Raw genomic sequence first — 25996 nt, 5'->3', positions numbered from 1 at the left:
TATCTGGTTCTTGATTAATGAAATAATTTGACTTTTACTCCTTTTAACAAGACATTGGCTGTGTGTATACATTGACATCTCTTTTAAAAATTGATGCTGGTCAAACTGGATAGCTCTATTTAAAAGAATGAACCTTGATTCTTATATCTCACCCTATTCAAAATTCACCATCAAGTGGCTCAAGTACCTCAACATAAGACCTGGCCCTTTGAAGCTAAGAGAGGATAAAGTAAGACATATAAATGAACTTACAGATACAGAAAAGGATTTTCTGAACAGACATCCACCAACACTGGCATTAAGGGTAGCTCAGGAAACTAAAGCAGCTTACGAACAGCAAAGTGTACCATCATTTGGGTGATGAGGCAGCCAATGGATGGACTTTTCTTTTTAGAGGACTAGTATCGGGGGCTGGAAAGATGGCTCAGAGGTTAAGAGCATTGCCTGCTCTTCCAAAGGTCCTGAGTTCAATTCCCAGCAACCACATGGTGGCTCACAACCATCTGTAATGGGGTCTGGTGCCCTCTTCTGGCCTGCAGGCATGCACACAGACAGAATATTATATACATAATAAATAAATAAATATTAAAAAAATAGAGGACTAGTATCTAGAATATACAAAAGACTCAAAAGCCAAGCATCAAGAAAATTGTTAATCCAAGTTTATCTTATATATAAGGGACAACAATTCCCCTACTAGATACCACAGGCTAATAGGGTTAATCTTTTGGTGTTTTTCGTAAGTTCCCATAGACACCCAAACATTACAGACTATTGCCAATATTATTGGTTGCCTCCAGGATGTGACAGTAAGACTCTATATTTGAAGACATCGCATGCCGTTTAAAGACAAATGCAAATACCAAGCATCTGTCAGCTATCTTGACTCAAAAGAAAATCCTTGTGAGAAGAAAGCCAAACTGGGCGGAATTGAATCCAGTACTGTGCAAATACCCAAGGACATAACAATTTACCTTTTAGTTAGATTTTTTTTTTAAATACAGATGCATCGAATATTTTAAAAGTTATAACAATAACTCCAAATTGTAAATTTTCTCAAAAAAGATTAAATGCATTTTTTAAAACTCATGAAGCTAATAATAATGGGTCATGCCCACAGTCCGAGTACTTGGTAGGCTGAGGCAAAAGGATTGCTATAAAGCTAGCCTAAGCTTCAGAGTCGTATTGCAGGACAGCCTGGGCTACAGAATGAGACTCTTCCTTAAGACAAGCAAACAAAAACAAAAAACAAACAAAACAAAACAAACAAACAAAAAACTCGACCAAAGAATAGATAAGGAAAATGTGGTACACAGCAGAAAAACAATGACATCCTGAAATTTGCAGGCAAATGAATGAATCTAGAAAACAACATATTGAGTGAGGTAACCCAGACCCAGAAAGACAAATATCATGTGTACCTACTCATAAGTGACTTTTAGACACAAACAAAGAAAACCATCCTACAATTTACAATCCCAGAAAACCTAGACAACAAAGAAGACCCTAAGAGAGACTTACATGGATCTAATCTACATGGGAAGTAAAAAAAGACAAGATCTCCTGAGTAAATTGGAAGCATGGGGACCATAGGAGAGAGCTGAAGGAGAGAAGAGAGGAAGGGAGGTGAGCAGAGAAAAATGTATAGCTCAATAAAATCAATAAAAAAATTAAAGAAAAATAGTAATGAAAGAAAGAAACATTGCAATAGTTGCATAAGAAAAGAATTCTGGGTATAGAAATGATAGTAATAGTGCCTGCGCTGAAAAACAGGGCTGAACAGATAAAGCAGCTAACCTGTTTGTGTTTCAGAGCTCAGAATTGTGCCACATACATGAACGCAATGAACAGAAAAGACAGAAAATGGCTTGGCTGTATTCGTAATATTGAGTGTTTACACCTGAGCTCTGGACCTACAATTTTATCAGACTCAAAGCTGAGGACTTACGCCAGGGATGCATCTTGGCATGCATAATTCAATTTTAAAAAGTTAAACAAAAACCATGTTAATTGAATTTAGAGCAACCTAAAGGATTAAAGCTCAAAGTCAGTTATTTAGAAGCACTTGTAATGTTTAAATAGTAACAGATTAAATGGAATATATATGCCTATAGGCAATTTGACAAAAATTTATGAGAACCTAGTGTCCTAATACTGTGATGGATAACCAGATGAATTTTCATAATCCCTTTATTCAAGAGATTACAAGAACCCTTAGTGTCATTAAATGATCCAATATAAGAAAAGGCACCTGATAAACAAAAATAAATTATTATAGGATCTTCTAATCAAGAGTGGGAAAAGTGAAAGACCTTGATCAGAGTATTGTAAACCATATTGATAGCTTGGTGAAACTTCACCAGCCAAAAGTAAAGCAACTCAGTAATTCAGGCTTGTTTATTTCAGTTTTCATGTAATTTGTTATTCAGAGATAATAGTTGATAGCATAACATTTTCTTGCAAATTAAATGTACCACCTTTTCCCCATCCCACTTATATGTTTCAGATTTATAATATCTACTATTGAACCTCCATAGTTGTATGCACAGCACAGAACTTTTCTCCTGAGACCTCCTTCCTAGTAATTCTAGCTTATGCTGAATTATCTTTATCCTTCAGAATGTTCATACTTGTCCTAATTTATACCAGGTCAGCAAGATGGTATATACCATATAATTCCCAGTTCCACATCTTTAATCATTTAAGTAATTAGCCATAGTAAGTGATCAGTCGAAATTATAACTATTCAGCAATTTTGATCACTAGTTCTGTCAAAATAATTTTTATGTTAAGGTTTATATATTTTTATTGTCTGGCTTTAATTTGTAGTATAATGACAATATAATAATAATTTAAGGATGTATGCCTTTTTCCACTTAAGAAAATATTCATTCCCTATAAATTTCTTATATGCTACGCTCCTTCTCTATCTGTGTCAGATAGTTGATGAGAAATATTGATGGCAATACTAGTTCAGTTTGAACTTACATGCAATGTTTATACCTTTTCTGCTTCACTTATATTACAAAGAATAAAGAAGTTGTGAGATGCTGGGGAAAGGCTAACGGTTAGGAAGAAGATAATATTCAGATCATTTCTTTTCCTTTTCTCCCCTAAATAGCATCTTTAGAAGCTGTTACATCACTCTCAATCCAACATCCAGGAAGATGTAGCCTACTCACCATGGCTTTCAACTGGGAATGCCCGATTCCTGCCTTTGGTGATGACATTTACTTTCTTTATTCTTCTTTCTGGGAAGACTTAATTCCAGTCCTTGGGTATTAATAATTTTAGTTATGGTTAGGGTGTGCAATGTCCCCTATCGACACATGTGTAGAAATATGCGTACTCCAGCTAGTACGTTGCTTGGACAGGCTGTGAACCTTCGAAACATGGGCATAGATGTCTGATACAGGCCACAAGAAGTGGACAATGGAAGTTATATTGCTCTTTTTCTACATTTAAGATGACATATCTTTTACTCACAAGCATGAGTTGACCACATTTCATTAATGTCATAAGTAATAATGTATCAATCTTTTTATTTGATGCAAGTAACAGCTCATGGCTCAGAAATGAGGGTCGGTCAAATAATCCATGGAGGCTCTGTTTGGTATGAACCAACATGTCCTCATATATCTATTACATTTGCCGTAAGATTTAAAAAGAAAGCACGAACCAACAATTCCCTTTCAATATACACAAAGACTGAGAGAGAAGTCATCGTATTCATAGACTGCTGCGGCTGAGTGGTTCCGGGAGGAGGCAGTACACTTGAGCAGCCTTCTTGGCTCAGAAAGGCTGCCGCTGTTTAATCCAAAATATTTTGAAGGGGGATACTTGGTAAGAGAGAATTTGCTTGGCATGCACAGTGTCTTACGTTTGATCCTCAGCACTGCCAAAGTAGCAATGAAACAAATATTTGCCAAAATACTCTGAGAATTCCCGTTCAAATATCTTGTTTTGTAAATCCATAAACAGAGAACCAGGCAGATGAGAAGGCTTGCCCACAGCCAAAAAGCAGGCTCAAAAATACTGTGACTCTTGGCTCTCAAAACAATACTCCCCTAAAACTGTGATTTCAAAGGTACTATTACAATATTTTTCAATTATTCCCATTCTTATCCTGAAGGGAAAGAATTAAGCAGCTGTGATCATTCATTTCAGGCTTTTATTTCAGAGTGGAACACCTATGGGTCACCTGGCTCAAAAACCTCATAGATCAGTCAAAATTAGATGCTTTCAGTCTCAGTGAACACTTGTGAGCGGCTCAGCTTTAAGTCGTGCTTCCTTTTGCAGCTTGTATTCAGCTATATGAACAGATCAACTGGATCTAATGTTTATACAGGCATGATCATTTACTGTTATTATTTATTCAGTTACTTAACAAATATACTTTGAGAATCATCAATGATATTACAGTTTGTGGGTGGGTGATAGAGCAATGGACAAGAAAGCTGTGTTCCCAGTTTCCTGGATACTTTATGCCACACATGGAAGTCATATATGAGATATAGCATAGTCATAGATGAGGCATAAATAACTGACAAAAATACCTGCAGTAAATATGATAAATGAAACCAATGAGATGCTGTGGAGAATGTAAAGTAAAAGAATGTTGTGTATATCAGGTGTGATTTGTACAACACAACTTCAGGAAGAGCTACTCGTGTTACGGATGCTGCAGAATTACTGCCAAGAACAAATTCTGGCAGTTAACAGGGAAATGTCTTTTTCAAACAAACTTTATACTAAGGCTCCTTTCTGAAAGATGGAAAAGCAGAGTCTTAAGAAATGATGTTTTCCCTCCAATTTGCCCAAGGCACCATAGGAACTAATGAAAGTCTTGTGTAGCAGAAGTAAACTTTTATACACCTGCCAGGTGAGGCCACTTGCATGGAGCAACATGTCAATTGAGGATGGATCAGTTGGTCATCTGGAGAAATGAGTGAGAACGCCACAGCCTCTCTCCTGTTTTGTTGCATGGCATTGTATTCTAATGGTGACAAATCATGATGCTCTTCACAAAGTGAGATGACTTCCTTCAGCACTTTGTTCTTTGAACACATTTTGTTCCCTCTAATGAAGACATAATCGCCCCTTCCTCTCCAGCACACAATTATAGTGGTTTTCATCAAGGTTGGTAATGTAATCTTGGGATGCAGTAATTGAATTGACTAACTTTATCAACAAGATGGCCTGAGTATCTTGCCCTTTGACCTAAGTAGGTCAATAAGAGAACTACCACTTGGTATATTCATCCCTTCTCTCCTCTTTCCTGCACACCAGGTACGATACATTCAACTATCAAACAGAATTGGCTTCCGTTATTATTAATGCCATTATGATAATAATGAGTACTAACATTTGCAAATATTGATTAAAATGCCAAGGACTATGTGAAGAGATTTTATAACCTCAGCTGCTTAAACTTCACATCAATCTAGACCAGGTATTTCACTTAATTTATAGACAAAGCTGAGACTTAGTACACTGTGTTGTGTTGGTTTTCTCAACTTGACATAAATAGAAACATCTAGGAAGAGAGAGCCTCAATTGAGAAAAAAATCTCCATCGGATTGCAAGTCTGTAGGGCATTTTCTTGATGATTTATATGATGGGGTCCAGTCCACTGTGGGAAGTGCCCTATCTGGATCCTGAGTTGTATGAGAAAGCAAGCAGAGTAATCTAGTAAGCAACATTTTTTTTCACAGCTTCTGCTTCAGTTCCTGCTTTTAGGTTCCTGCCTTGGCTCTCCCTGGTGGACTATAATATATAAATCAATTAAATCATTTCTTTCCCAAGTTGCTTTTGGTCATGGTGTTTTGTCACAGCAAGAGAAACATAATTAGTATACATATTTAAGAGTTTGAGTTTCAGTTCAAGTATCCAGGCTCCAAACGCTGTACTCAATATTCAGTGACACATATATCCATAGACAGGCTTTAGGGAATGTTCTCTGCTGTTAGAACCAGAATGGTGTAGAGATGATAGAATTGGTTAAGTGGAGATTCCCACTCCCAGGTTCCCTTAACAGTACTAAGAAGAAATATTCCAGCCTTTCGATGGTACTGTGTACTCCACTGTACTTGTTTGCACAGGTTACTCACCTTCCTGATTGTAGAAAGAAATCTTCATGTTCCCTTATTCTTTAGAATGAAACATTCTTCATAATCTCATAGAAGAGTCTAAGTGCAAGGAAAGGGAAGTACAAGGTAAACGTAAATTTTTTTCATTCATCTAAACACACTTTCTATAGAATTTTAGTGTAGTTCCTTAACCATCTGAAGCATAAGAGAGTAAGAACATCTATTAGCCAGAAAGCAATTTTTCCTTCTCATTTATTACAAAAAAAACCCTGCTATAATATCTAAACTTTTGTGTTGCTGATGACTACAGAAATTTGTAGACCTCACATAAAAAGCTACATCATGATATTAATTTGATAAAAAGACAATTCAAAGCCAAGAGAGTATTTAGACATGTCATTTTATTAAATATCACAAACTGCTGTGTTATAGGCACAGCGGAACCAATAAAGCCTTAATAGAGCATCATGCAATAGCCAAGAGCAGAATAACAACCAGTTTTGATCAAGAACAGGTGTGAGCACAAAGCAAAAAGCAAATTGTTCAATTAATGAGAACACAGTTAAACACTCTTCTCTATCAGTAGGTAATAAATCATTGTATCCCAGTGGGGAAAGCTATAATAACTCCATAAAAAAAAAAAGCAGCTCAGTGATTGCACAACGCTCTGTAGTAAATCTTTTGTCATCCTCATCTTGGTATCTCTGTCCTCAGGATAACTGATATTCTGTGTGTCCAGCCCCAAATCAATGTCCAGGAAGGAATATTTCAGTGAGCAGATTGATGGTTCACACATCAGACTGGTTCACACACCAGGAAGTTAGTGGCTCATGCTGACTGCTGTAATGGGGCGAGCACAGGAAATTGCAGTGGAACTGGATAGATGTTCAAGGGAAGGCAAGGAAAATTAATAGTCACTCAAGAAAATATGCAACCAGACACTTTCAATCTTTTAAATTAGCATTGGAATTTATTTTCCCAGATAAATGTGCTCCCTGAGTCTCTATGACTGAAACCTCCTCTAAACTCCAAAATAAGCAAGCACAGCAAAATCATACTTGAAAATCTAGAATGTATAATATAGAAGCTGGGCATGGTCCCTGTGTTGGCAATCTCGGCATTTCTGTGTCTGTGACAGAAGAGCAGCAAAGTGAGGCCAGTGTAGGCTTCAAAGTGAGTGCCAGACCAGCCTGGCCTATAAAGTGAGAACTGGTGTCCAAAAAAATTATGTGTGTGTGTGTGTGTATGTGTGTGTGTATGTGTGTATGTGCGTGTGTGTGTATGTGCGTGTGTGTGTATGTGCGTGTGTGTGTGTGTATGTGTGTGTGTGTATGTGTGTGTATGTGTGTGTGTGTAGTAGTAGAATAAAGTGCCAAAATGCAGCTGAGATAAAATGTAAATGAGTTCCTTTTCTCTTGCATTTACAGTATTCACGTAACTTTCCATTTCTACAACTATAAACTTAATGTGATTGTTTAAATGCTGCCCAGACTCTAGGACACATCTTTACCCTACTTGAGGGACACATATGAATATTCAATGAAGTAATAAATCGCTAGTTCAACAGCAAGGTCATTCTTACTACCTTTTTCATGTTGTTGCTATATGAGTCATGGTGCCCCTCTATATCCCACGGTGTCCTGTCAAACTCAGGATCCTACTGCCTCAGCCTTCTAAAGGCTGTATTCTAGGCAGGCTACCACTCCCCCAGCTTACCACTCAATCTTTTTTATTAACCTTATTGATAAGTTCAATATCTGCTTCTCCCTGTGTTCCCTAATTGTAATCACTGAGCTGGCACATTGAACACCTGTATAAAATGGCTTGATTTCTGCCTCTGAGCTTTCATTTCTCCAATATTTATCTTAAATTTCTACCTATGACTATTTGTAAATATTATGTGGTATCTACTTATGCTCTGTGTGATTTGACCTGTGAAGGTTTTCCTTCCTAATCTTAATTTTCTTGCTTTTTATTGATATTTTTATCCTTTCCTTTCAAACACTCACTGAGCACCTATCCGGAAGGAGGCTAGAGAAAGAAAAGGGAAAAACAATCTCTAACATTAAAACCCCCGAGGAGTTTACATTTGAATAAAAATAGAATTCATCCCTAGTTGACCATTATTTCCCCAGATCTCATGTTTCAGTCCCTAACTGCCTATTGAGCTCTAAGGAACCAAGGCTGAAACACAGAGATACAAAATAGACTACTGGAGCTGAAGCCCACCGTGTAACAAGCTGTTATGCCTAGTGCTGTCCATATTGCTGGCGGATGTGACCTGAATTAATTAATTTTGCAATGGCAGGGCTAGCGCTTCATTCTTCTGTTGACATCTACATAAGGAACATTGCACATCATTGTGATAATGGATGCTTACATTTGACCTCAAAAATTGTGTGTGTGTGTGTGTGTGTGTGTGTGTGTGGGTGTGTGAAAGTGTTGAAACCAGAGGTTGACTTGCAGGGTGTCTTTCTCCAGCATTCTCCACCATCTTGTTTGATGGAACAGAGTCCCTCACTGAACCTGATGATGAGAACATGAGAACAGAAGATAGAAAATGCCCAGTCATGAAGGAGAGAGGATGCTGAAAGCAAAACAATTTGGCTATGAAACAGTAGGAAATATCCTTGGCCTTATTAGTCATTTCTCCCTCGTCAAAGGCCAGAGATGCCAGAAGTATTTAAGCCTTTTGGTTATGCCCCAGGCAGAGGCCAGAGATGACAGAGAAGTGTGAGATTTCTTCTTATCTCTCTTCTCCCCTGTGTGAGATTCCTTCCTGGAAACTATTCAAGGACTAAAGCTAAGAGGCACCTGCAAGTTGGCCAACTACTGAATAGTTTATCCTCCTCCTTGCCTCCATTCATTAAGACCTTATTAACTCCAATGAGATAAAACGGCATCCCCTTTCCAGGGACTCATCAATAGTATCTACATATATACTATTTTGCAGCTTTCATCCTCTTGAAGAGAAACCAAACCTCTCACCTCAATAGAATGAGAGAATGAGAGTTTATTAAGAAGCCAAACCTAAGTGTCCATGGCCTAGGAATACAGATTCAGGTTACTCCAAATACCACATTCCAACTAAGTAGTTTGTGGTGGTTTGCCTAGGTATAGCTCCCATAGACTTATGAGTCTGAATGCTTGGCCTATAAGAAGTGGCACTATTAGAAGATATGACCTTGTCGGAGGAAGCCCATCACTGTGGAGTGATGTTCAAGTCATGCCCAATGGGACAGTTTGCTTTCTGTTGCCTGCAGGTCAATATGTAGACTCTCAGCTACCTCTCCAGCACCATGTCTGCCTGTACACTGCCATGCTTCCCACCATAACAATAATAGACTAAACCTCTGAAACAGCAAGCCAACCTCAATGAAATGCTTTCTTTTACAAGAGTTGAGTGGTCATGGTGTTTCTTCACAGCAATAGAAACCCGAGGACATATTTTCACAATGTTTTTATAGTGATAGAACAATGAAATTCAAGAATCAAGACACTTAAAAAATTCTATGTTGGAACACCGGGCAGGGGAATTTGCAGCTAAGTAGGGAAATCTGTCATAGATCTCAAAAGATAACTGATGATATTCTTAGCCTTTGTGTTGGTGGAAGCTAAGGGTCCATTTACACATCCCAAAGGAGGCTGAGTTTTTGCTTTCTTTTAAGCTCCTACTTACGAATCCATAGTAAACTTCATTCAAAACCTCACCCTCTCTTTCCAAGGAGGTTTTTCTTCAAATTTGTATATAAGAACCAGTAGGGGAGCTGGAGAGATGGCTCAGTGGTTAAGAGCATTGCCTGCTCTTCCGAAGGTCCTGAGTTCAATTCCCGGCAACCACATGGTGGCTCACAACCATCCGTAATGGGGTCTGGTGCCCTCTTCTGGCCTGCACACATACACACAGACAGAATATTGTATGCATAATAAATAAATTTAAAAAAAAGAATACCAGACCTCTAAAAAAAGAAAAGAACCCGTAGGCTACAGGCTCATTGCATGATCTGTGTGACTGAGAGCATCAAGCAACCTTACTCGTTAAGATGAAACCCATCTGAGGGGCAAGAGAAAGCGATCAAATTCAAAGATGGCTCCTGTGCCTTGGTTGCTCAGCAGTTAGTAAGATGGGCTGAAAAGTGAGCTAAGTTACTGGCATGTGCTGGCATTCCTGGTTTTTGATGAGAGTGCTAGAAATACAAACCGCAGGTGTTCATGCTTGGGCAGAAGGCACTTCACCTCTGCACCACCTCTCTGGTCCCTAGGATAGTTCTTTATTTCAATTAGAATATTCTACTTTGAGTTGTGCCACAGCCTTTGTTAAGTGAAAACTTGAGGGCTATCATAGAGCTGTTCAAATGGCTCGGTCTTACTCAGTAGCCCAGTAACACCATGCAGGTTTTTTTCCTGATTAACAGTACACAAATTACAGCTAAACTGAGAAAAGGTGTTCCTTCTTAACTGAAACGTAAGCGCCACTCATTTCCTTGGTTTTATTCCTTGCTATGAGTATTTGTCAGCATTTTTCTAGCTATTTTATAGACTATGGCCTATGTAAGAAAACTCTCAAATAAAAACCAACCAAGTGGCCAGGTGGTGGTGGCGCACGCCTTTAATCCCAGCACTCGGGAGGCAGAGGCAGGTGGATCTCTGTGAGTTCGAGGCCAGCCTGGTCTACAAGAGCTAGTTCTGGGATGGGCACCAAAGCTACAGAAAAACCCTGTCTCGAAAAACCAAAAAAAAAAAAAAAAAAAACCAACCAAGTATTATAAATAATACAAATTACACACCCTCGTATATATTACACTCATATAATATCTGTATATATGCATATATATATATATATACAAACACACATATATTTTACCTGTAATTTGTACAGTGAAAGAGAAGACATTTGGAATTGAAGATTCTAATGATAGAATAATATCAATATTTTAGCAGGAAACTAACATCACAGTTTAATGAGAAATGCGAATCATGCATCAAATCTTTAATAGTTACCTTTGAGAATTATGGATTTCACCAATTAGAAAGTTCTTGATAAACATATTACATATTCATAGTTTGAATTTTATTTCATCTAACCATCTTTTTTTCAATGACCTTAAGAATGATAAGTCTAGGATTATTCTGTGCCCTGGGGTGGATTTGTAAGATGTTTTGTATTTCTAGAAAATAAACTGACTTTTTTATTAGAAGCTGTGGTTTGAAAGTTAGTCCCCATACTCATTAACTGCGTACTGTTGTCCAAGATATTTAACCTGTCTGTGGCTTATCATTTTCATCCATTTAGATGGTATTAGCAATATTAATAATAACTGCCCTCAATTTGACAAGGCTTTGGTAAATGAGCAATTTAGTATCTGGGGTTTTTGTTTGTTTATTTGTTCAAGAATTTTTTTAAATATAGTCTTTTCTCATTTTACATAGCTATTTCCATTTCCACTCCCTTCCCTCCTCTGTCCCCACTCTTTCCCCACCATACCTCCCCATCAGCTTCTCAGAAAGGGTAAGGCTTCCCACGGAGAGTCAACAAAGTCTGACACTTCACTCTGAGGCAAGATCAAGGCCCCCCCGCCTATATCTAGGCTGAAATCCCTGTATAGAAAGTGTGATTTTTACCTATTTTTGTTTATTTTTTATTTTTACCTATTTTTAATGCAAAGTACTGTAGCATTAATTTCTATCTTAGGGTCTCTATTGTTGTGAAGAGACACCATGACCACCGCCACTCTTATAAAGGAAAACCATTTAGTTAGAGTGGCTCACATTTTCAGAGGTTTAGTTCATTGTCATCATGATGCAGTACAATGGTGTGCAGGAAGGCAAAGTGCTGGGAAAGCAGCTGAGTGTTCTACAATCTTATCTCGCAGAAAATAGGAAGTGTCCTGCCACAGTGGACATGACTTGAGCATATATGAGACCCCAAAGCCCGCCTCTACATAGACTCATTTTTCCAACAAGCCCACACCTACCCCAACAAGGCCACACCTCCTAATAATGTCACTCCCTTTGAGGGTTATTTCCCTCAAACCACCATAACTACATATATACTATTGAACATTTTTTTTCTGTTGATAAGAAATTAAGTCTCTCACCTCAACAGGAATGAGAGGGAGAGAGTTTATTAAGAAGCCAAACCTAAGTGTCCATGGAATAGGCACATAGATTCAGCTTACCCAAAATACCACATCCCAACTAGGTAGTAGTTTTGCAAAGTTTTTAACAGTAATATAACAATTAAAGTCACAAACCAAGACACTTAAAAAAAAAAAAAAAGATAAACTGTTGGAAATATCAGGTATGGGGACAAGACGATGGCAAAGTAGGAAGTTTTCTCTCATGGTTTTTAACTGATAGCCGATGATATTCTTAGCCTTTGGGGTGGTGGAAACTGGAGGCCCATTTGTACACCCCCAAACAGATTTAGTCACAAGGCTATCATGTGACACAGAGGTGGTCAACAAACAGCACCAAATACTAAACTTAGCTGTGGTGCATTTTAGAAAATACAATTTGCTACTTAGCAAATCCTATAGAATCTATTAAAAAGTCCCAGAGCATTGATATTACGAGATATGAGATAAACATAAAATATAATTGCATTTTGTCATAAGTAAAACATGTGGGGAACAAAAATTAAAATATAACACCATTTATAATTGCTTGTAAAAATTAAACACATAGTTGTGTGAAGATGAACTCATATGTAAGAATTTCACGATGCTAACCAAGAAACAAGAAGTAAGTAGAAGTATGTACAAAGTTTATTGACTGGAGGAATCTACCTGATGAAGATATTATTTCCCTCCAGCTATTATATGCAGGCTTGACACAATTCTATCAAACTCTTGGCAGCACTTTTTTTTTTCCATGCAGACACTACTCTGAACTTTAAATGGAAAAGCAGAGAAACTAGAATAGCTAAAGCAGTTTTTAAAAGAAAAATTAAAGTGGGAGCGATCTGGTCTCAAGTCTTATTATATAAGTACCAGATTGCAGTTGTTTGAAAGAAAATGCCCCCAGGCACCATTTGGAGTTGTGGCCTTGTTGGAGGAAGTGTGTCACTTTGTGAGCAGGCTGAGAGGGCTCTTTTCCTCAAGTTTCCCTCTGTGTGACAATCAATTGACTGTATTACCTGACAAACAACTAGCATTCAGAATTTGTTTTAAAATTAAAATATTAATGTGACAAAATAAATATTCCATTCAGAAAATAAGCAAAAGTTGGAGATATATTCCAATAATGTAGATATATAAAAAACAAATATAAAGATGTGTTCTAAATCATTTAGCTATCAGAGAACTCAAATGCAAAGAGATGACATCACACACCTTTCAGAAGACCAAAACAAAATGTAGCGACTAAACCAAGTGTTGGAGCAGGTGGTGAGAAAATGGCTCACTTACACAGTGTGACTCTCGGTGCTAAGCACTTTGGACATTCTGGAAACAGTTAGCAGTTTCTTTAAATACTTTGTTTTTCAATTTTGTTATCTTGCATGGCTGATAGCTCCGCTTAGTTCAGTAAAGCTGCTGTGTCAACACCACAGCCCGGGTAGCTAAACCACAGAATTCACTTTCTCACAGCCATGGGACTGAAATTCGGAGATCAATGTATCAGCTGGTTTGATTGGCTTTTAGCTCCTGCCATTCTTGACATTCACGTGTCTTCCTCTGTCTGCAGTGTGTATGTCCTCATCTCAAAAGCTACTGATCCTATACATCCTTGGGCCCCATTTTTAACTTATTTAGCATGCCAAAGCAGACAACTCTAAGGTACTTGGGGTTAGAATTTCAATTAAGACTCTACTAACAGCAGTTTCCTGCCATTTCACTAAGGCTACCAACCCAGAGCAGTGAGTCCCTGACTAGAGGGCAGGCCTCAAGGTCCCCGCCAGGGAAAGCGGGCCCCCGCTGCTGGGGCTGCAGTCTCTGCTGTGATCTGCTGGACCTGCTCTGCCTGCGCCCTACTTCCCTTAGTCCCTGGCTCATTGGGGCATCCAGGAGTTCCTGTGTAGGTGCCGAGAAGTTTCATCGGGACGGGTGAGTGTGTGCTATCCTGGGGCGGACTGTCCCGGTAGAGAGCACAAACGCCCCTCCCCCAGCACCTGCTGTAGGGCTTTCTCTCCTACACACCCGCCCCCACCCCCACCCCCAAGCCTGCCTTGTCTGCAAGGTCCTTAGCTGTGGAACAGTTTCCTGCCATTTCACTAAGGCTACCAACCCAGAGCAGTGAGTCCCTGACTAGAGGGCAGGCCTCAAGGTCCCCGCCAGGGAAAGCGGGCCCCCGCTGCTGGGGCTGCAGTCTCTGCTGTGATCTGCTGGACCTGCTCTGCCTGCGCCCTACTTCCCTTAGTCCCTGGCTCATTGGGGCATCCAGGAGTTCCTGTGTAGGTGCCGAGAAGTTTCATCGGGAGGGGTGAGTGTGTGCTATCCTGGGGCGGACTGTCCCGGTAGAGAGCACAAACGCCCCTCCCCCAGTACCTGCTGTAGGGCTTTCTCTCCTACACACCCGCCCCCACCCCCACCCCCAAGCCTGCCTTGTCTGCAAGGTCCTTAGCTGTGGAGCAGTTTCCTGCCATTTCACTAAGGCTACCAACCCAGAGCAGTGAGTCCCTGACTAGAGGGCAGGCCTCAAGGTCCCCGCCAGGGAAAGCGGGCCCCCGCTGCTGGGGCTGCAGTCTCTGCTGTGATCTGCTGGACCTGCTCTGCCTGCGCCCTACTTCCCTTAGTCCCTGGCTCATTGGGGCATCCAGGAGTTCCTGTGTAGGTGCCGAGAAGTTTCATCGGGACGGGTGAGTGTGTGCTATCCTGGGGCGGACTGTCCCGGTAGAGAGCACAAACGCCCCTACACTAAGGCTACCCAACCAGAGCAGTGAGTGCCTGCCTAGCGGGCAGGCCTCAGCAACCCCCGAAAGGGAGCACAGGCACCTCCAGCTTGTACTGCAGTGTCGCCTGTGTTCTACTGGACCCCGCCCGACCCCTTGCATCCGGCCTTCTTTACGCGGCTCATTGGAATACCACGCATCCATGTTTTGATGTTGAGGAGTTCATCTGGAAGGGAACGGTTCCTGCCCCTACACTGAGGAGATACACCTAGAGAGTTAGTCACAGCAAAGACTGGTCCAAGACATCAGGCCTCTCCTGCCTCCATTTGAAGGAAAAGATGGGCAGGCGCCAATGCAAGAATTCCCCCAACAACTTGAAAGGCAACGTGACATCACCAGGATCCAGGAATCCCGAAATGAGAAGTCTACACCCTAATTCAGAAGAATTAGAAGAATTCGACTCAAAAGTGAATTTTATGAAAATAATAGAGGACCTTAAACAGGAGGTGAAAAACTGCCACAACCAATTAGAGATTACAAACAAAAAGGTAGAGGAAATGAATAAATATCTCAAAGATACCCAAGAAAACCAAGAGAAACAAGAAAAAGTAATCAAACAGGTAAGGGAAACGGTTCAAGACTTGAAGAATGAAGTGGAAGTAATAAAGAAAACACAAACCGAGGGAAGGATGGAGATGGAAAATTTGAATAAACGAACAGGAACTACAGAGACAAGTACCACCAACAGATTACAAGAGATAGAAGAAAGAATCTCAGACACTGAAGATACCATAGAGAAAATAAACACTCTCATCAAAGAAAACAGCATAACCAACAAATTCTCATCACAAAACATTCAGGAAATCTGGGACACAATAAAAAGACCAAACCTAAGAATAATAGGGATAGAAGAAGGAGAAGAAGTACAACTCAATGGTCCAGAAAATATATTTAATAAAATTATAGAAGAAAACTTTCCCAACCTTAAGAAAGATATTCCTTTGAAGGTCCAAGAAGCATACAGAACACCAAATCGACTGGATCAAAAAAAAACATCTCCTCGTCATATAATAATCAAAACACTAAACATACAGAATAAAGAAAGAATATTAAGAGCCGCAAAGGAAAAAGGTCAAGTTACCTATAAAGAACCTTCATCTGGCGATGGATCGAGGTAGAGACAGAGTCTCAATTTGGAGCAACGGTCTGAGCTCTTAAGGTCCAAATGAGGAGCAGGAGGAGGGAGAACATGAGCAAAAAATCAGGACCACGAGGGATGCACCCACCCACTGTGACAGTGGAACTGATTTATTGGGAGCCCACCAAGGCCAGCTGGTCTGGGACTGAATAAGCATGGGTTGATTCCGGACTCTCTGAGCATGGCGGACAATGAAGGCAGATGAGAAGCCAAGGACAATGGCACTAGGTTTCGATCCTAATACATGAACCGGCTTTGTGGGAGCTTAGCCTGTTTAGATGCTCACCTTCCTGGAAGTAGACAGAAGACCTTCGTCTTCCCGCAGGGCAGAGAATTTGGACTGCTCTTCAGTATCAAGAGGGAGGGGGAATGGTGTGGGGGGAGGAGAAGAGGAGTGGGGATAGGGGGAGGGAAGTGGGGGGAGGGGGCAATATTTTGGAGGAGGGGAGGGAAATGGGAAACGGGGAGCAGGTGGAAATTTTAATTAAAAAAGAATAATAAAAAAAAAAAAAAAAAAAAAAAAAAAGACTCTACTAACAAAATTCAGACATAACACAAAGTTATGTTTTCTCAGAGCGTTCTTTCTATAATTGTATTGTTTTCTCTTAAAGGCTAATACAATATGCTTGTGAAATAAGGGGGGAAAGATTTCTATCTACTTAAAAATCAACTAGTAAACTCCTGAACATTTACCCAGAAGAATAAAAATGATTCATTATATGAACTTATAAAAAAGTTTTGAAAGCCTCTTTAATTGTAACAACAAAAAACCCTTCCTGAGTGAACAAATCATGAGACAGCTGTACCAAGAAAGAAAAAGAAAAAAAAGAAAACAAACAAAAAACCCACTTCTCATAAATAAAAGGAAACAACTTGGTAGTACAATGACCTATATAAATATTCACAGGATTATGCAGACCCCAAAATAATCCAATTTCAAATAATTACACTATCTCTGAGTCCATTATACCAGTCTAAAGTGACAGAATTGTAGATATGAAGAACAGATCAGTGGTTGCCAGCAGACCAGCATAGGTGAGACTGCACTGTTGTTCTGTATCTTGACTGAGTATAAGTCTGTGTCTTGGTTGTCATTTCCTAATGCTTTTAAGTAAATTATTAGTGGAGAGAAGCAGCAACTAGATAAAGGATACATGGGGGAATTTCTTTATATTTCTTACAAATGTACTTTAATCAGCTTAGTTTAAAAAGGAACCATAAAAATCACTGACACCCACTCAGGGCAAGCTCCTCGATGGACACAACGGCAAAATCACCCAAGTTTCAAAATCACTGCCTGAGCCGGGGATCAGAAACACAAAAGGCAGAGTCAGGGAAGAGAAAGCTGAAAGGATGCAGGCAAGGTTAAAAGAAAGGGCAGAGTGAATGAGAAAGGAGGGGAACAGACTTCAAATGGCTATCTCAAATCAGCAAAGCCATGTCACCTCCGCTACAGTGACTGGAGTATTTGCCTTACTGAACAGACTCGAGGCCACAGGCAGAAAATATTATTTTTTTAAAATTCAACTTATTGCTGAGATTTGGGGAAATGAGATTTGGCATAATCTAGAATTGAAAGCATGCACCACCATTACTCTCTGTAAATGGAAAAATTCAACAAAGTGCCTCAGTGAGGAGGTAACAAGATTCAGCATGTGGTGTGGCTAAGAATAAAAACTAAAGGCTGGTGCAACTGTAACTATTTCCCTGAAACGTCACTGCAAAATCTGAGCAGAAATAAAGTTTCTATTTTAGACTCCTGGAGCACGAATTTAGACCTCATGTAGAAAACACCACTTAAAAAGAAACAAATGGAACAGAAACTCACATCACATCTTCTTTTTTACAAGGAGGGTAATTTGATTCTAAGTACACACCAAGAGCGATTCTAAATACACACCAAGAGCCTCCGTGGAAACTAACACTATATATTTAGAAAACTGGTTTATTTTTGCATCATGTCTTGGCATTTTCTGACCAGAATACCGTAATCAGAGTGCCTTGCTCTCTTACAGAGAGAGAGGGGGAACTCTTGGATGTTCAGTATTATGTACCAACTTGACAGAGTCACAGGACACAGATATTTGGTCAAGCATTATTCTGGATGTTTCTGTGAAGATATTTGTGCACCAATTGATATTTGAATCAATAGGTTTTGAGCAAAGATTATTATCATCCATTATATCAGTGAGCCTCAGTCAATCAATTAAAACTGTGAGTCTAGCAATAGAAAAATCACCTCCCCTATGAACAGGGAAGTTTTGTTCCTGTCCTTCCTCTAGACTCAAGCAATACCAGCTCCTCCCTGATTCCAACCTGCTGGCCTCTCCTGTATGTGAGTTATGCATTGAGTAACAGTGGGGTATGTTCTGAGAAATGCATCATTTAGCAATCCCATTATTAAGTAAACAACAGCAGGTACTTTTCCACAACCCCAGGTGGTACAGCCCATCACACACCTGGTAAGCAACCTCTACATCAAGCATCTGCACAGCAGACAACATCATACCTTCACAACACTTCTGTTTTAGTTAGGGTCTCTATTGCTGTGAAGAGACACTGTGACCACAGCAACTGTTATTAAGGGAAACATTTAACTGGGGCTGGCTTACAGTTTCAGATGTTTAGTTCATTTTCATCATGGTGGGACATGATGACCTGCACGCTGGAGAAGTAGCTGAGAGTTCTGCATCTTGCAGGCAAAAGGAAGTGAACTGTTTCATTGGGCATGCTTGATGAGACCTCAAAGCCTGCCTCCATAGTGACAGACTTCCTCCAACAAAGCCACACTTCTTATAGTGCCTGCCATTGGGGGTTACTTTCTTTCAAGCCACCATAATCTCTAAACATAGGTACAGCAATAATATTATTATTATTATTTTTGTTTTTTGGTTTTTCGAGACAGGGTTTCTCTGTGGCTTTGGAGCCTGTCCTGGAATTACTCTGTAGACCAGGTTGGTCTCGAACTCACAGAGATCTGCCTGCCTCCGCCTCCCGAGTGCTGGGATTAAAGGCGTGCGCCACCATCGCCCGGCTAATATTGTTACAAGATAAAGCCTATAAGCAAAGCTAGGAAGGGCACCCACTATGCAAAAGCTCAAGAGAGCCAGTGAATCATTCTGGAACTCTTCCACTGGATATGGCTCCTTTAGACTAAACACATGAAACAAAATGAACTTGAGTCACTTATTCTGTGTTACTAGAAAAAATTCAATACTTAGAAAGTTAGTGATAGGCTACCACAAATGATTTTATTTTCAAAGATATAAGCACCAGTTCAATTTTACAATAGACAAAGAATGTGGACATAAATATCAGTCAAGCCAGAGTTCACAGAACTAAAACACAATACAGTCAGAGGGAAACAAAGTATCAGGGACTGCACATGACTGATTTTTAGCTGGCAGCTCAGCATCTCTAAACACATGGATGACAGCATCGTGATGACTGCACCGCTAGTCCCATTACAATATTCCGGGACTGCCATCATATACACAGTGCATAACAGACAGAGACATTGCTATGTACGCACGACTGCACACATATACACCCATGTACATGTACAAACAAAAATGATTCTTTCTCTGGAATAGAGATTTTCATGTTGAGATTTAGTAATAGAACTTGGCAGTCAGAGGGGTTTTAGAGAAACAAAATGTTAATGATGGGTCGTGTAAATTGGTTCTGGGGTTTCTAGGATCCCAGTGGAAGTAGGATACATTGATTCTCTGATCTAATTAGATTTAAATGCACCAGTTACTCTTTCCAACAGTAAAGGAAGTGCATATAGTCTATTTTAGGATGTAGCAAGAGGGTATGGTATGTGATCATTAGATACTTCTATTCGATGATGTACAAATTTATAAGGAGGTTCTGGACGTCTATAAACATGATAGCTTTGAATGTATTTGTCATACTAAGGAGTGTAAAGTGAAACAGACTGGTTATTCTCAGTTTCACTGAAAAAACTGGGGAGAGATTGGAATGAGCTCAAGGACTCATATTCCTGGCCAAGTGTTCTATAAATGATTTGAAGCTATATTTGCCTTTCCTGCAGAGAGACTCAGATCTGTAACCACTGGGGTTGAGCTTGCAAAGCAAAACAAAACAAAACCAAGCAAAACAGCATAATTTCATCATCCACACAGTTGAAACACATCGTTACAACACCAACTGAACTCCCAGGCCCTCAGACTTCCTGTTATTTAATTAAGGACATCGATTAAGAATGCACAGGATTAAGAAATGGGAATGGGGGTATATGGGAGTGTGATGAGCTTGGAGACACTGATGGTTAATTAAGACATCCTGTGGGATTATAAATTTAAGATATGTGTGTGTGTTTGTGTGTGTGTGTGTTTTAGAGAGGGAGGGAGGGAGGGAGGGAGGGAAGGAGGGAAGGAGAGAGAGAGAGAGAGAGAGAGAGAGAGAGAGAGAGAGAGAGAGAGAGAGAGAATACGATATAGCAAGAAAAGAGTCCTGTGCACACGAACCACTTTTCCCTATAACTTCCGGCATCCTTAGGAGCAGCAGGACCCTCTTTTGTATATACTACTCCTATTGGATTGTTATGCCTGCCCAAGTTTTAGCTCTAGATGAGCAAACTACATCTTCCAATGATGTACAACCCCAGAAGGTAGGTAATTTGATGATTTGTGCCTTAACAGTGATCTCTAGTAAGGTCAGTAGCAGTTCAAATCTGCTTCTCAAATGGAAAGTACTCGTCTACAAATGGTAGGATGGCTTTGCTCCAGAATCCTAATTCCATTGAGCTTCATAGCCTGGAGCCTAAATGACAAAATAATTTATGTGACAACTAGGACTTGAGTCTCTAGATGTTGGCCGATTACAAAGTTCACTTCATTTATTTCTCAGTGAATAGTTATGGTCATTTAATATCTTGTATCTTTTTAATCTATAATTTTCTCCTCCTTACCTAGCATTCAATTGTTTTAAAAAAGGAAGTAACTCGGGTGGCTGTATTACATTGCAGTCAGAAGAAAGAGGAGACTTCTGTGTTATCTTGAAGATTGTCAATATTGTTAGGGAATGGCTTTGGACTTGGAAGCAAGCCATAAGGCCTTTCCTACACTGTAAGGTAGAAAAAAAGACATGGACTTGAGGATGAAGTATAGCTGAACACAGATTCACCACCCATTCTTCAAACACAGTCACCTATCTCTTCAGAGATCCTTTTGGAAGCTCCGACTTCATACTATGCAGGGAGCATGCACACCAGCTTGTTGCTAACTTTGAAGCTTCACAAGTGTGGTCCATTAGTCTCTGAATCCCCAAATTCCATAGACATATCAACTTCTCTCACTTCTACTCATCCCCAGACCAATCCAATCTGGGCAAACTCTCAGTTGAGACTGTTTCTTCCTGAGTGATTTTTACTTATACACGTTGACAATGAAACTAACCAGGATACACTCCAAATTAAGCAAAAGGCAATTACGATGTTGCAGTACAAGTTCTGTTGAAGAAATAAATGCACTTGGGGTCACTCAGCTTTGGTAGCGTGTGATTTTATTTGCCAGGGTTCATGGAAGTTTAATTAGTGACAGAAAAGTACGTGAAACTCATAAAAAAATGAGCTAAACTTGAAAGAATAGCGAATCATATTGACATTGACAGAATCACAAAGTCAGAAGAATGCAGACACCTAAGAAGATAACTACTCTCAGCCTAAAATTCTGAATGCAGACTGGTTGTCACAAAGGAACAGGGGGCAGCGGGGACACGGGACACAAAACAAAACAAACAACAACAGAAACAATTGGTGAACACATGGTAATCAACACAATTACAAACACCCTCAGTAGAAGGACTTTAGAACGGGCTCTGTTTCATTTACTGGGAGGAAAATGGAAGCACAAGTGAACAGGAATTTATAAAGATGAATGCAGGAGTGGCAGCTACGTTATTAGAATCTAGGTGAGGGCTGGCTAATCTCAATTCTGATAATGATGCTCTTCATCATATCTAAAAACAAGAAGAAACCACCATAGCCCAGGCACTGATAATAGAAGTGAACTTTACACTCTGTTCAAAGAAACTAAGTAAAGATGTATAACAGAAAATAAAATGGGAATTATTTCAAGAAGATGGGGAAAATAAAATCAATAGATTAAAATTTTAAAGTGAAAATTAAAAAAAAATTGACTTAATTACATGAAATTCAAATATGATTGTGAGGGCGAAAAAAACCACCCACTAAGACCCAGGAGTTGATGAAACAGTCACCAGCAAGCCATATTGGTAAAGTAGATCTAGCCCAAAGTAAGGCTCTGATGATTTCATGTTGGACAGAAATAATCTTACAGAAAGCAAGCATTGGGCATGATCACTGTGAGCCATAAAAATGAGCCACAGAAATCATACAAATAAATAAGTACCAATCAGCCTCCTTCCCAGCACAAAGGAGGGAATGCCAACTCTAAGATTTTGACCAGTCATAGTCTTTATTTTACTGTCCTTATTAAGGCTACCATTTGCCAAATTTTTAGTTATTAAAAGATCAATTTTCTCACAGTACTTCATCTGAAACAAGCCTCCATCCTTAAAATCTCCCCAGGAAAAACATGAATCTAGTAATAGGTCCTTAATACAGTCACCTACAAAGGTGTACCCCAGTCCCAAAGTGCACCTGCCTGATGATCTACTGTTGTCTGAGAGCTCTGACATCCAGAATCACAGAAATTGAAATGGAATTAGCTCACTTTCCCGTCAACTTGTTCATGGCTCAGGTTTAAAAATAAACTCACAAAACCCAATTCCTCATAATTCCCGGTGTTTCCATTTTTTTCAAAAGTGTAGAGTGCTGTAATGAGGATTTCCACGGGTGAGCGAGCATCCTCTCTCATAAATGTGATGCTTCTGTCTTTTCCCACACACCACAGTTACATAATTTAGCATTTTTATTCATATTGATGAGCATACAGCTTGTTAGGTTTATTTCTATGTATTAACACAAGAAGTTAATCCTTAGTATATATTTTAAGTTCATATTTATTACAGATAAGATTTTATGTAGGTGTCTATGTATATATAAGCGTGTAGATTTAATTTTCATATGTGCATTCAAAATTTAATAACATATTTAATGTATGTTGTACTAATATGTACAACTATTCATTTTTCGTGCATTATTCACTATTTTTTTTAACTTTTTCTTTTTGACTTTATCATATACTTACATTAATTTTCTTTTCCCTTTCCTGCCTCCAAACTCTCCCATATACCCATCCTTTCTCCTTTAAATTCATGAATTTTTTCATTAATTGTTCCTATATGCACATATAGATATATGCATATACATATATCCTAAATAAAACCTATTCAGTCCATATAATGTTATTTGTATGTATGTTTTCGGGGCTGAACATTAGATCCTGGGTGGCCAGTTGGTCCACTCTTTCTTAGGGAAGACTCTTTCTCCCACCCTCTCAACATCAACATTCCTTGGTTATTTGCAGGGCATTGGGGTGGTTTTTGTTGTTGTCGTTTTGTTTTGTTTGCAGAGCTGTAACCTCATGAGATTCACACCATTCATTGGAGCTGGGATGCAGGTTAGATTTGGTGGGCTACTGAGAAGTTGTGGATGGGAAAGTCAGAGAGACTCATCATCAGGCTAGACCCTGGAAAATAAAGAAGGGATTAACTCTCATCCTTACTACCTAAGGAGCACAAGTTTGCAGTTATTTCGTTTTTTTCTGTTCTTTTATTCATGTTTTTCTTCCAAGAAAATAAGGCTTTCTCTAATAATCTACTTCTTTTAGAGCATGTAATAAAATTATCGTATGTGATGATGATTTTTCTCATTTTTTTATTTTAAATAATTTCTTTAAGCTTCTTAAAATCAGTACATCCTCCACAATTCTCTAATATATGCATGTATGCATTCTCTTTTTTTATGCATACATTCTCTTTTTTTAACTTCATGTGTATGACTGTTTTGCTTACATAACTGCCTGATGCCCTGGAGGTCAGAACTGGGTAGTAAATTCCCTATAATTAGGGTTATAAGAGGCTGTGGGTCTCCATGTGGGTGTTGAAAATCCAGTCCATATCTTCTGCAGGCGCCGTACATGGTCTTAATCACTGAGCCATCTCTCCAGCTTTCAAACTTTTTAACACCTATAAATTATTACAGATGTGCTTATCTGTGGACTAAGCCTTAAACGCACAAGTATTTCCACTATAGCCACACAATGCCAAGCATACTCAAAAACACATTGCAGTCGATTGAAGCATTACCTTCGTTTATCACTTTTCTCAAAGCACTGTCAAAACAAAAAGATGTGTTAAATATCCCCATTACTATTGTTCTGTCCAATTTTCGGAACACATTTAAAAGCATTTTTGAGGGAATGTTTATTCTACTTTAACTGGTGTATGGACATTCATAACTGTTATGTCTTCATTGAGAACTTTTTCATCAAAATGAAATTACCATCTTTGTCCATTTGCTTCTTTGGGAAATTGATTTTACTTTGATGCATGTGGCCACTTTCCCATTCTTTGCTGTTAGCATTGCATGATTAATCTTTGTCTGAATTTTTAACTTTTTATTGAAATTCCTTTACAGTTGTTTCTTGTGAAAACATATGACTTTTGTGTTGTGGTTATTATAACTCATTTGAGATTTTTCCACTATACAGGGTGACATATCATAAATATTTATTAGGCTTTGGATTTTTGTGCTTCTATTTCCTTTGTTATAAAGTACCTATTTTTAAATTTCCTTTATTTTCATTGTTTTTCCTTTTCCTAATAAGTTGGTAGTAGGCACATTGGATTAACAGTAAATACTTTCAAATATTATATATTCAAAAATCATACACTTATTCAACAAACTAGTGTAATAAAGGAAATAAAATAGTCCCCTCCCCAGAAGAAAGTAAGGAAAAAGCATTATTTTACAACCTGTTTACTCTGGAGGTCTTCTTCTTACCCATACTTTGAGTTAATCTGGTGTAGAACTAGGCAATAATATAATTTACTCCATAAACCTTCTTTATCAGAAATTACTTGTTATATTTAATTATGATGTCATTTGATTTACACATTCTCCAGAATTAACTCTGTCTTTTCATTGGTTTCAAGTTTTTCTTAGAATTTATACTGGAAAAAACCTGTAACTTTCCCATTTTTTATTTTTAGTTCTTTGTTTTCACAAAGCTATTCAGAAGATGTGTTTGAAGATCTTTCTGTACATGACCATAATATGTATGTGTGGCATATGTTCTCATTAGGTTCAAATGGCCCCTTCCTCCTGGGTTTTTAGGAGCCTATACCTAACACATCTGATATTCAGATTTGTAAGACCGAGGTGGACGTCGTTTCTCTGTGCTCACATGTAGTGTCTATATGCATGAAGAAGAGAAGGTCTAGAAACAGAATCTTCAGTAAGACATATGTGATCATAGAATATATTTCGTCTGTGCTACCCACTGTGGTAGTTTCAGTCATGATTGGTCACTTAAAATTATGCCTCAAAAATTGCTTTTTGTTTACTTTAATTCATTAAACTAAAACATTTATATATGATGGTGACCACCATATTAGAAAAGTTCTTCAGTCTTCCAAAGTAGTGAAGGGCAAATACTATCCTGTATTTTTTCTTGCCTGACCATTCAAAAAAAAAAAAAAATAGCCTTCCTAATCAATTCTCTCTCCTCTAAGCACTGCATTTTGCCCAGATTCCTTTGGATCTTACAGATCTGGAATCACACTGATTTGTGACTACTTTTCCTCTTGGATTCCTTTCAGCTGCTTCTGATTGTCCCTCCCTTCTTCTGGGATCACTAGTATAATTTCACGTTTTGTTTTACTCTTTGTCTTCTTCTTCCCAGCTGCCCCTTTCTCACAATGTAA

The sequence above is a fragment of the Chionomys nivalis genome, chromosome 20, assembly GCF_950005125.1.
Source record: "Chionomys nivalis chromosome 20, mChiNiv1.1, whole genome shotgun sequence".
Taxonomy (NCBI): domain Eukaryota; kingdom Metazoa; phylum Chordata; class Mammalia; order Rodentia; family Cricetidae; genus Chionomys; species Chionomys nivalis.
This window is presented reverse-complemented; position numbering follows the sequence as displayed.